Raw genomic sequence first — 12,833 nt, 5'->3', positions numbered from 1 at the left:
GAGTCAAAATGTCAGCCATGAAAAGGGTCTATTGAGCAACCTTTGCATCTTAACAATACAATAGTAGTACTGTATATCCTGCTGGTCACAGGCCAGAGAGACTGTGCTGAAACCAACTTTAAGCAAGCCTTAAAAGATTGATAGGAAGACATTAAATCACCACCATTGTAACATTATTGTCCGGATACAATCTCTTTGAATCAGAAGTGCGATTGGTATTCAGGATCATTTATAAAGCCACTTCTCCCCCATTTAACATCTTTTTTTTTCCAGCTCCTTTCTGAGCAAATGAGCAGAGCCTCTCAATCTGCTCTAAACTAAACATCCCACTGCGGCGGAGAGCCTCTGCACTATCTGCTTTTTTTATTTACTACAATCAAACATTGGAACATGCTCCCAGCTGAGCTCAAAATGTGCACAGGCTTTCGTTGTTTTTCCCATGATGATGAATGTGCTGATATGGTACGATGGTTGGTGTGATAGAGACGATGTTATGGTGTTGCATGTACATGAATGGTTTGAGTGTCTGGTTATTGTTCGTACCTGCAGATGGAAATTAGCTGATAACTAAATCTGACGTAAATCATCTCTTCTCATTGTGAGATGAATCTTTTTGTGAATGGTCCTTGGTCATCTTAGTGCCCCTAATGGCAAGAAAGATAGTAGATTGTTGAGTCTCATTCCCAAGGCGTCAAATACTATTTAAGTTTCCAGCCCAAAGCCTCTTAATACCTTTCCCGGCTCTGATTGGCTGTTTTCGTCCGGGCCCCGGTGGATTCTTGCAAAGGCCATTAGGAGCACTAGACCGAGCCAGAGGAACCTTCCTGTTTCCAGTAGGAATATGAAAATCCTGAAAGAACCAAACATTTTTCCTATAGAAATCCACCACCAGTACCGGCACCAATAGTAGTAGTAGTTTAGACATTTATGGAAATCCTAAACGATTTTATCTGCATCAATAGTGAGAAAAGCAGATTTCCAATAGGAATGTGAAAATATTTCCTTAAGATATTCTATATGATTTATAGTAATGATAAGAATCCTTTATGGCACCAATAAGAAAAATAATACAGATTTCCAAACATTCGTATAAGAACCAAACAATTGTTCCCTATAGAAAAATCTACAGAAATAATATAAACGTTTGGGATTAATAAAGAGTTCTAACGGAAAGATTCCTATAGGATTTTCAGATAAAGGCTACTGCAGCTTAAGTTACATTCCTACCCTCTAAATGAAAGTTTAAGTGCACTATCAATAACCCTATTATCATTACAGCCCTAATAGGACAGAGATTACATCATTACAGTGGGAGGCTCCTAAGAGAATCTACAGGACATTTATCGGGAGATCCTAAACCATTTTAATCTGCACCAATAGTGAGAAAAAGCAGTTCCACAGGAATATGAAAGAATATTCTCTTAGAGAACCTATAGATTTATAGAACAGTATAAAGAATCCTTTGGGGATTTGATTGGAGCGAATAGAAAATTAAAACTGGATTCTAAAAACCATCCTATAAGAAACCAACAATGTCCTATAAGAATCCTACAGGAATAATAGAAATTTAAAGGAATAACTAAAAGGTTTTATTTGGAAAAGATCCTATAGGAGCTTCAGATAAAGGCCTACTGCAGCTTTAATTACGTTTTTGGCCCTCTGAGTTAAAAGTAAGTGCGACATCATTAATCCTATATCATTAACAGCCCTATAGACAGAGATTCCTATAGAAAATCCTAACAGGACATAATAGGAAATTAAAGGGAATAATAAAGATTTTTATTGGAAAACAGTCCTATAGGACTTCCAGATAAAGGGCTACTTGCAGCTTTAAGTTTACGTCCCGGGCCCTCTAAATGCAGAAGTTGTGCACCCCTTTGCTCTCCAAACATCCCCATTAAATCCCATCTCATTAATACCCACCCCCCTCCGTCAGAGGCTCCTGCCCGCTGCTTGCCCTCCTCCGTGAACGCGCCTGTGCGCGCGTGCGCACGCTCAGCCCTGTTTGTTTGTGTTGAGATTGGAAATGGCGGAGAGCAGAAGACCCAAAGCGACTTAACTCGGGTTTGCAAACGCGGAGTGCGCCGTCATTGAAACACAGAAAACCGCCCGCAACGAACCCTCGGACTTACCGACGACTCGCAGGTACCGACGGGACACCAAGTCGGACTCAGCGAGAACGGATTTTAAGAAAACAAAAGGGTTTTTTTTCTTTTTTTCTTGGGGGGGGGAGATTTTATGGCAAAGTTTGGAGTTAGCTGGCTGAAGTAACCGTGCTGGCCTTCAAGTCGTGGTGTGATTTAAAAAACTACGCAGGTTTGTTTGTCAACATAAGCTGACGTTTAAAATTGCTAGGAGAGAGCCAGAAAACCAACAACTTTCTGCCCCCGATTTACCGAGAAACACTCACCTTTAAAGGCGAGGGGGGGAGGGAGAGAGAGAGAGGAGGAGAGAGGAGGGTTTATAACTATGATCGCCACAGAGCTGACGCAGCATTATCAATCAAAGTAACACACATTTCTATATGTTATATCATACATTGTGTCAATAAGCAGCAGAGTCACACATCTGTCTGTTCGCAGTAAGTTTAAGCTGCTTAGCTGAGTTAGCTTGGCTTGGTGTTGGTTTTTATTTTTTATTTTGTTGGGGTTTTTGTTTTTTTCTAACGCACAATCTAAAGCAGGCCAGTTCGCCATTGGGGAATATATTATTATAATTATTAGTTATTACTATTATAATCCAGCAAAGACAGCAATGCCCGTTGGCAGGAGCTTTAATTTACCCGGAAGATTAAAAACGGACACAATCAAAAACAGGTAAGAGACACACACACCAACACACACACACACACACACACCACAACCACACAACACGGTGAATGCATGACACATGTCAAACAGTATTTTGTATGTTTCTGCCCCCCCCCCCTCCTCTCTCTTTGCAACTGCCGCTGCAGGAGGAGCAATATGCTGAGGCCTCCAACATCGCCGTGACTCATTGTTTGATTTTTCCACATAACGGTTTTTTGCTACGATTCACACAACAACGACGACATCCTTCTCTCTAAAAAACTGAATACACAGTTTTGATTTTGGGTCATTTTTTGCTTCCCTTCGCCACCTTGCAAAGAAACACACAAAGCTGTTGGTATGGTAAGACCCCCCAGAAACGGCCTCAAGGTGCGCTGCAAAGTTTTTTGGGGAGTTTGACCCGGAAACTTTGAGTCCTGAACGATCAAAAACTTTTAAAGGACAGGCTTTGACCTCTTGGTTGGACAGAGTATTAGGGCCGGACTAAGAGAAAAGATTTTTTATTTAATTTTTTTGGGAAATTGGCGAGGAAATAAAGTCGTAATATTTACAAGAAAAAAAGTCAATATTTATTATAATAAAGTCGTAATATTAGGAGAATAAAGTCAACTATTACGAGAAAAACAGTTTGTAATATTACGAGAATTAAAGTAGTATTTTTTATGAGACTCTTTCCCGCTGGCGTTTATAAAATGAGGCAATGTTTGAGCATCTTGTAAAGTATAAAAATTATTACTTTCGGTATCAAGGTTTCACAAATAAGGAAATATTAATCTTTTGGCTCATCAGCATCAAATTATCATCAGTATCAGGACTTTGAAACCATTGTGCAAACGACTGAGTCTATTTCGAAGAAAGAACCACACGGACCTCGAAGAAATGCTTCTTTTGTACATTATTCTCATTATTACGACTTTATTCTGGTAATATGACTTTATTCTCGTAATTTCCAAAATTGTATTTATTCATTTGTTTGTTTATTTATTTATTTATCCTCTTAGTGTGGCCCTAATACTGCAGGAAATATTGTGTTTGTTTATTATTGTTGATCCTAACTCATGTATAATGTTAAACAAAAGATGTTAGCCTTAATGTAAACGGAGAATATTCACCTTTTAAAGCTGCAGTAGGTAGTGTTTATACACATATTTCTTTTGTCTTATTTGGTGAACCTTTCGCTATATCCTGACAGACGTATATGAGACGGATAATCTGTGAAAAAGTCTGGATTCTCGGGCTCATCCTAGTGCTCCTAATGTCCGCCTGGCCCCCTTAATAGTTGTCCTGGTGCTGTTTTAAAGGTGTGTGACCCCTAAAAACACAACTTGTGTTTGTTTTAGACACTTTTGAGTGTAGAAATATTGATTGTCAGCTGCTTCAACCACGTGAATTAATACATATCTCATCCCTAAAACGTCCATGTGAGGAATCGGTGTCATGTTTAAACTCTGATGTGCTGATTTCTGACACTGGAGTGTTTAACCGACATCGAAATCTGAACAATTTGGAAGACGATCAAAGATGATTTATGTCCAAATGAAATGGCGTCTCACACTTAAAGTGAGATTTTCTTGCATGAGATCAAGTCTTAAGTGCTTTATTTAGTCTTTGTCATCCAAAGATGGAACTTGTATAGAGGGAGTAGCCTTGAGTGAAAACATACTTATGACCTGCTCGGTGTTTTGCTCAGAACTGAAGCGTCATTAGCACTGCAATAGTTTAGTTTTTTAAAGCATCACTCTGAAATATGGCCTTCGTGTGCCTTAAAAAATGCCGTAAGGTGATCAAACGGAGGGCAGAGGTATTTCAGTAGAACCCATTTTAACATGATAAAGCTCCTTGAAGTTTGTTTCCCCATTGGCTGCATTCAGACACAAATGTGAAGTCAGGTTTTATTTGTATAACCCAAAATCACAGGTTTGTCTTTAATAAGTTAGTCACCTCAAACCATGTAAGTTTGTCTAATACCCAGAAACCACTGCTATCAAACCAGCACACAAGTTTTTTTATAAATTGTATATTTACTTCATCGGTGTCTGAATGCCTGTTTTTTTTGGCTGCTTTTGTTTTGCTCGAGTAGGCTCGCTGATAGTAAGCCGGGCCTCTCTAGGCTAAGGTCTGCCCCCAGATAAGAGCCAGGATATAGAGTTCAGACCTCAGTTACTCAGCTCAGAGTACCACCTCACTGGAAACAACAAAACACAAACAGCGTAATGAGAAAGTGAAAATAGTCGTCAGTGTTTTATCAGCTCTTCAAGCTAAATTAAATAATCATTAATTTTGTCTTGTGGCATATACGACGGATCAAACACTGCATGGAAACTAATATATTATTGATGGCTGCACTTTCCCTTGCAACTGGGATGTGGAGAAGAGATGAAGATCCTCTACCAGATCTTTTCACAGCGTGGTGACACGCTATGATACTGATTCAGCTCTCTGCTGGGCGATATGACCTGCAATGTATATTTCTGTGGGGTTGTTTTTTAAGTTTATTGGCTCCAAATAAGAATAAAAATATGCTACATGTGTTTTGGGAGGAGTAGCCCCGTAATGTAGGTTAAATAGTGCGTGTGATTCATCCTCAGAGTTAGACAAGAGGGGTTAGGATTAGGCATCTCCACAGCATTTGGCAGAAAACCTAAAGTTTATTGTAGAAGTACAACAGTCTATAAAGTACATTTACATGCAGCAGAAACAGACAAATATACCGGTAAGGATCAGATAGAAGGAGGTTTTGTGTAACAGCAAAACCAGCTGAGCTTGCACAGAAAGCAACGTGGAAAAACAACCAACCGACTACACTTATTTTAATTGTCTTAAAATGAGGCCCAAAGTTCACGCAACTTTTCTTTACTTTCCCTCAATGTTACCTGCTCCAGCGTGTGCGCCACACTCACCACATTAGCCACAGGACGTGCTAATGACAAGCTTAGAAGGCTAACCTTCAAAAGCAACATAAAAAAAAAAACAAACAGCGAAAACGTACACGGCTTCCAGTTTGAAGTCGGAACCGATTCACCCTCGAGCTTCAGTTTTCAAGCTAATCCTGCTTTGGAATGGTCCTTCCTTGAGAAAGTAGCCCAAGGTAAAATTGCTGAAGAGTTTTCCAGTTGTTGTGGGGCGACTTCCATCAAAAATAAAGTCGATCCACTGGGTCTTCCACTTCCTTCGATGATGGGAGTAGATGAAGCGCCTTCGTGTTGGTTCTTGTAGCCAACAACAGAGACATTGGCATGCTTTCGCTCCCACCTTCCACATCTCCGTGTTACTGGAGTCGACATTAGTGAGGAAAAGGTGGTCACTGGATGTAACTCTGCTTCTAGGAGTCCGTGCGTTGCCCTATTCCTGCATGTTATCGCAGCCAACGCGTTATTATTAGTATGCTAAGATATTTATCATGGTACTGATACTGGTACTGAACCAACCCCATAATGTGGAGGCAGCTGAGGGAGGAAATTGTTGCTTCTTGATGATTTCAGAAGAATATTATACGTCTCTTATGAGAGTATAATGCCATTATCCCATGTGTTTTAATGTTTATTCTGTTGCAAGCAGTGGAATTTGCTTTATTAGCTCCACACACAAGCCTATACCTAAGGATGAGCCACAGTTGAGGGAAATTGTTGGGAGTGGGAGCCCTCCTCCTCCTCCAGCTAAGCTCTGTGTCTGTATGGAGAATGAGCAGCCATTTTAGCACTCAGCACTGCTGCAGCCTGCCCGCCACTGTCACAGCATTCTTCTGCTGGAGCTGTAGTAGGTTTTCATGCTGTTTGTTTTGAACCCCCCCAGATCACCTGCAGCCAACCTGTGAAAATGTCACTTTGCTGCTTTTACTTAGGGTCAGAACAGCCAGCAAATAGCGAGCGGCGATGAATGCCGTCTGTGGTGGCAGAAGGAATCAGTGAGGCTCACCTGCCACACTGCCTGCCAACTTCTTTGGGGATGATAGCACACGAATGTCTCAGCGTGTACAGTTGTCAGTGTTTGCCTTTTCATGTAACTAAAAATATGTCTGATGGCAGCAGAAAGTTGAATAATTAGTGCCAAATCTTCAGACATCTAAATCTGCCTCTTGTGCTTTTGGGTTTTTGTCTCTTGGAACATTTTGATGTTTGTATTAATCATATTTCTAAATGAAACTATACCACAACTCGCTCGTTCTGTGAATAATGTTCTCAGATTGATTCAGTCCAATGCACAGTGAGGTGATTGATCCCATTGAGTTGTTTGTCTTGCTCTTTAAAGTGTGAAGCATAACTGATCCAATTTAAGATCTCTGTCAACATCGGGATGCAGCGTGTAGAGTCAACCACGCCGTCATGGTTGAGACAGTGAAACACTGATCACCGACCCAAATTGGCAGTTGAATTATTTATTGTAAGAGGAAGATTATTAAGTTGCATACTTGAATTGATCAAACCGTGTTTGTGGAAAGTTTCATCCGAGGAGAGGTGAATATAATAAACTGATTGAGTCTCAGCGAAGCCCAGCGAGTACTTCAGACTCACCAAGTTACAATCTCTGAATATCAAATCAACAATCAGTGAGGGGAACAGAGCTCAAGAGCTCACTTGAAATTGCAGCACTCCTGAGTAATGGCTCCGCGGGATGTTTTTAGGCGGGGATGGTAATGTCAGTCGGTCCACCACTTTGGCCCAGACTGAAATGTCTCACTAACTGTTTAATGGATTGCTATAAAATTTGGTACAGATAACCGTGCTGCCTAGAGGAGGAAACCTGATGACTTTGGTGATCCTCACCCTCCTTTAGCTCCACCTATGCACCAAATTATGTTCAAACAGTAGCCACAAACTTTTAGTCGAAGGTACTACTTCTCTGGGAGTACTCGGACCAATCAATAAGTGATCAGGGCTGAAAGCTCCAGCCCCCAAGTTCATGTAAAGTACTACCCCCGAGCAGGGACTGTTTGTCCCTGGAACTTAATGTGGACCCTGGTCTGAGTGGTGGGAAAACACTGAGTTCCTTCAAAGGTTCTTAGGCCTTGGGGGAAGTTCCTGCAATGGATATGCGGCTATTTACGGTTCCCAGACGATGTATCCTGATTACTTTTCCTCTAGCACCACCAGAAGGTTGATATTTCTGTCCTTTACTGAAATGAAGCTGTTTGATGGATTGTCATGAAGTTTGTTGCAGACATTGGTGTCTCCCTCAGGATGAATTAAAGCTTTTTGTTAATACCTGCTAGTTACCAACATGTTTGTATGACTGTTAGCATGCTGATATCATTTAGCTCAAAGCACCAATGTGGGTTAGTATAACCTCACGGAGCAGCTAGCGTACCTGTGAAATCTTAGTTTTGTTATAAATCAGTGGAGTTAGAAGTGAAATTAAGTTGAATGGACTAATGGTAGGGTTGGATTAACACAGTTTATCACACAGGCCAATCACAGAGGTCAAGTGCACAATATAGGATGTGTCAATTAACGTCTGTAACTGTCTTTTTGAAAATACTACCACTTGGTGGCACTTAAGTTGGAATTTATTAAAATTAGTTTTTTTACATTTGAGTCTCAAACCATCTTATAATGATGCTTTGACTTGCTTTTTTTACACGATTATACATAAACATTTGATAAGGATCCATTAAATTTGGTTATTGAACAGTTTTGACCAAGATATTTACTGAGTGGGACATTTTAAACTTGGAAGTTCCCTGTGAAGCACGTCTGTACTGACATTGCTTGTTATTGGCCGACATACACACAATACATCTGCAATAAGCTAACATTGGCCGACATATTGGCTCAGAATCGCACTGTAATTTCATCTATCCTGGCATAATTGTCTGACCTTTAAGTGACCACTGTACATGTGCTGCCTAATTGAAAGAAAAGACTGATTCTGCATTAAATGCTCCTTGCTTTTATATTTATTCTGTGCTAGAATACAAGTTGCGAAGGGTGTATTATTTTTTATTTTTGGCAGGCAAAGAGCATTCTGGACGGCTTAAGTTTCATCAACCCACAGCTTGTGGTTTCTTGTTTGTATACTTAAGGGATATGAAGGATAACTATCTTTTTGAAGCATTTATCCTTTAATCAAGGTGTGTTGTCTACAATTGTGGCCTAGTTTCAGCATGCAGCGCGGAGGGCATTGGTTTACGTAGTCGTGGCAGATCAGTGTTATCACAAATCAGAGCGTGTAGATAAAATAAACTGTTTTCCAGGGTGTTCAAAATCATCTTTTGATAATATGCAATGGGACGTGCAGGAGCCCTCGTTTCTGCAAAGCTGAAACAGATTTGCTCTCGGTGAAGCCTGTGCAGCACGGGCTGCTGTGTGCTGTGGTTTGTCCCTCGACTCTGGCACTCCGAGTCAGTATGAGGCAGCAACGCACACGCACACATACACGCGTACTGTGTGCGAGCAGAATGCGGGGAAGAAGAGAAGAGCGGCGCTGCTTCGACTCCTCGCTGCCTTCCTGCTGTCAGAGCGATGGCCTACATTCTCGCCTGGAAACAAAAAGGCTTGTGCAGCAGACTGTGAGAATTTGTGAGGGTTGGGAGGAAATGGAGGGAGGGAGAAAAGGTAAAGGCAAAGAATGAGAGAAGCAGAAAGACCACGTACAGGAAGAAATGGATAGGGAGAGCGAGAAAAACAGAGCGAGGAGAGCGGTTGTTATGGTGTGAGTGAGTTAACAGTCGAGCCCCGACGGCCCTATTTTTCTGAACATGCCACAAGAAGAAGGGTCACTCAACAGTTTCTACTTTCCGGTGTGGATCTTGGTAGTTGTTAGCGATGAAAAATGTGTCTGCCAGAATTCTAATACTGGGAATAGAGAAAGCGATAAAGAACGGGAGAAAACATTCTTCACAGGTACATTATCCTCTGCTGATGTGACAGGATGTGTGCCTGTGCCCAGAGGACGCTGTCAAGTGAATCAGAGGAGGTTTAACAGTTATGGGTGTCTCACCTTAGATGTGAAGTGAACTGTGTGTAATGAACATATGGCGGTGTAAACACCTTTTTGTGAAGTGGAGCATAAAGGTGTCTGTGTGCCTGGGTTTTAAATGGGGGGGGGGCGCGGAGATACTTCCAAAGTTTTCACTAAGATGTTGCTGTGCGAGTTGCAGTCACCACTTAAATGTGTCTTGCATATTTGTTATTTCTGCACTTGAGAATGCTTCAACTTGGCAACACATACACTTTTTTGTTGTTTCTGTGGTATTGCTGTTTTCACTGAATCTGTAAAGCAGATGAATGGCCCGAGGCCTCCAGCCTTCAAATTTTGAAATTGAATTTAGTTTGCTCTCGAAGGCTTGTGCATATGACATTGGATGCAAATGGCATTATGTTTACTGTAACTGGAGGTCTAGGACATGTGGATATGAGGCAAGGAGTACATTTTATCTGATCAAAACAAAGACTACACAAGAGCTCTAAAAGCTTTCCAAAGTTCCACGTAGTATCACAGGAGGAAGACGATTTAACCTCGACTATTTACTGATGATTGTCAGTTTGACGATCACCCAAAATTAGTGGCTCGTCTTTTTACAACCTATTTTCTCCTCCAGACATAGCTTGAAAAAGCCATTAACAGTTGGTGCCATTAATTTCATTGCAGTGGGGAATGGTTATTTCTTTTTATACATTGAGCACACTGCAGTGGATTACTTGTACTTTTTTCTAATCAAAGTTACCTGCAAGATGCTGTACATGATGAATCAAACCAATACATAATTATACTGTATTCCTACACCCTCATTTACCTGAGAGGTCCTCACATACAGGTAATGATGGTGGGTCATTTGATCACATACAGCTCTCTGGTATACTACACGTTGTAAATATGCCCTTGGGACAGTGTGAATGAATTTGAAGCCGTACAGAAACACACACATCTTGGCAGATCCTTGTGCATTAAGGGATTCCCTTTAAAGTTGACTGAACTTGATTATTGTCCGGATCACAATTGGCTCATCCACCCAAGGTTGAAATGACAGGTTAACTGAAAATACATCCCCCAAGAACACAAAAAACCCCCACAACTAATCACATGACCCTAACTGACAGGAGTCCTGCTCACAGTGTGGCTGACCAAACACAGCGCAGGCCTTCTTTTAACTCACGTATGGCCTTTCAGAACAGCCAGTTTCACTTTTGTTTCCTATATATCGCCCGCTTTAGACTCACTACTGGCTCAGGACTGAGGAGTTTCCAATGCAGGGTGACAGTGTAGAGCAGCTCGGGGGTGAGTGGAAGCAAGATGAAGAGCGACTGAACACCGTCTTCTATCCATCATCATGAGGAACTTCAGTGCTGGTGAATCCTGTGTGAGAGAGTTTTGCCTCGCTCAGGAGTTGGAGGGAAAGCAGTCTCATTTATTTATTGCACAGCAGAAAGGCTGCAAAGCAGTGTACCTGTTGCATCGCTGATGTCTAGACTGCGGCCATCGACAGAGAGAGACGGAGCACTGAGGGGAGAGGACGTGGTCTTGTTTTGTGTGAAGTGCAATGTGGTGTAAATAACTACTGTTTGTGGTCCAGATATATTCAAATACTGGCTGCAGCCTCATGGCCACAGGTGTTTTCTCTCTGGTTGTTTACATCTTGTTGTTTTTTTTTTTCAAGATAACTTTCCACCCACTGACTGTGTTACAGAGTCAGCATCCCATTGCCAGTGATTGTACGCAGCCATTAAACAACACTTGTGTATGTACAATGCAAAGCACAAATCTGGGTTTTCTTTGTGTGTGTGTGTGTGTGTGTGTGTGTGTGTGTAGAAATGTACAAGTTTCCAGTAAATGTTACACAGCTAGGTTTGGCCAAGCCTGCTTTGTTTTTTTAATGCCTAACCTGAACTGAAACTAAATACGCAGCACAGACACAAAGAGCTGCAGGAAAACGAGAGCAGTTAGACAACAGTTGTTAGAAAGCATGCAGAGACTAGTATGAGATGGCTATCTGAATGTAATGCATGACCATTTCTGATGCTGCAAACTCAGCTCGCCGTGTTGCTGCTTTACAGGAAGAACTTTCTGCAGTGGCGATTATTGATCAGGACTTTTACTGTGAAGAAGCTGAGTTGCTTGGTTGATGATTATTTAATGAACGAGCGCAGACGCCTGAGGTCGTGTTGTCAGTTTAGGGACAGTAAAGAGGCTTTGTGGTCATGCTTAGCAGCGTGTCTCTAAGGATGGCCGCTGTCAGTCAGCCTGTTGACCCCTATAGGATGGATTTCCATGAAATATTAGTACAGATGTTCGTGATGACACATTCCTAATTACTTTGGCGATCCCCAGAGTTCTGGAGCGCCAGAGGTTGACATTTGTTGTTGTGAGTAATAGGTATTGATAACAATTGGATGGATTGCCACACAGATAGGTACAGACAGTCATGGATGTCGCTTAACCTTTCCTCGCCAGCTGCCATCACCAGGTCAACATTTATCCAATAGCCCAGCATCCTCAGCTTTGTTGGTAGTTCGTTCTTATTAGCAAATGTTAAGATGCTTATATTCTAAACTAAGATAGTAAATATTATAACTGAGTGTTTGCATTGTCATTGTGAGCATGTTAACATGTTGATGTACCGCAGTAGTAGTTTAGGTTGATTCCTGATATTTTCAGTCACCTCTTTTCCTCATTCTCCCTCTTTGTAATCCCCGTGGCTCCGTATATTCATTTCCTGTTTTCAACAGCCGTATGTAAGAGATTAAGCATCTTGTATTAACGTAAGCATATGAACTGAATTGTGCAAGGGTACTAGCACCGGGTTGCATAGTTGCTGTGTAATCTATGCTTTGTTTGATGCATTTTACTGTTGGCATTATGCAATACATGCACAAATACGTCCTGCTGGAATATGAAGGATTTTAGAGGTCTTTAATAGTTATTTGGTCTGTTTGGGATTTGACTTTGTGCCATATATTTGACCAGAGTCAAAAGGCTGAAGCAGCTCACCTACCCATTGATAATATCTGAAGAAAGGTCCACACGGCTTCCCTTAAGGCCTCTGCACACCACCCACTCTGCACCCGATTATCGGCCGTCGGATGTCGT

General features: G+C 41.5%; 1 protein-coding gene across 2 annotated transcripts in view; it reads left to right on the top strand.

Annotated features, from left to right (window-relative positions):
• Nucleotides 1–2,715: 2,715 nt before the first annotated feature.
• ncoa1 (nuclear receptor coactivator 1) overlaps nt 2,716–12,833 on the top strand; it is a 47,192-nt gene continuing 37,074 nt past the window's right edge. For both annotated transcript variants that reach the window (XM_035678826.1, XM_035678825.1), the window contains exon 1: nt 2,716–2,816. The gene's annotated coding sequence lies outside the window, so the exon portion shown is untranslated. The remainder of the gene's footprint in view (nt 2,817–12,833) is intronic.

The sequence above is a fragment of the Morone saxatilis genome, unplaced genomic scaffold, assembly GCF_004916995.1.
Source record: "Morone saxatilis isolate NCDOM2014 unplaced genomic scaffold, NCSU_SB_2.0 Contig7, whole genome shotgun sequence".
In the NCBI taxonomy this organism is placed as follows: Eukaryota; Metazoa; Chordata; class Actinopteri; family Moronidae; genus Morone; species Morone saxatilis.
This window is presented reverse-complemented; position numbering and strand designations above follow the sequence as displayed.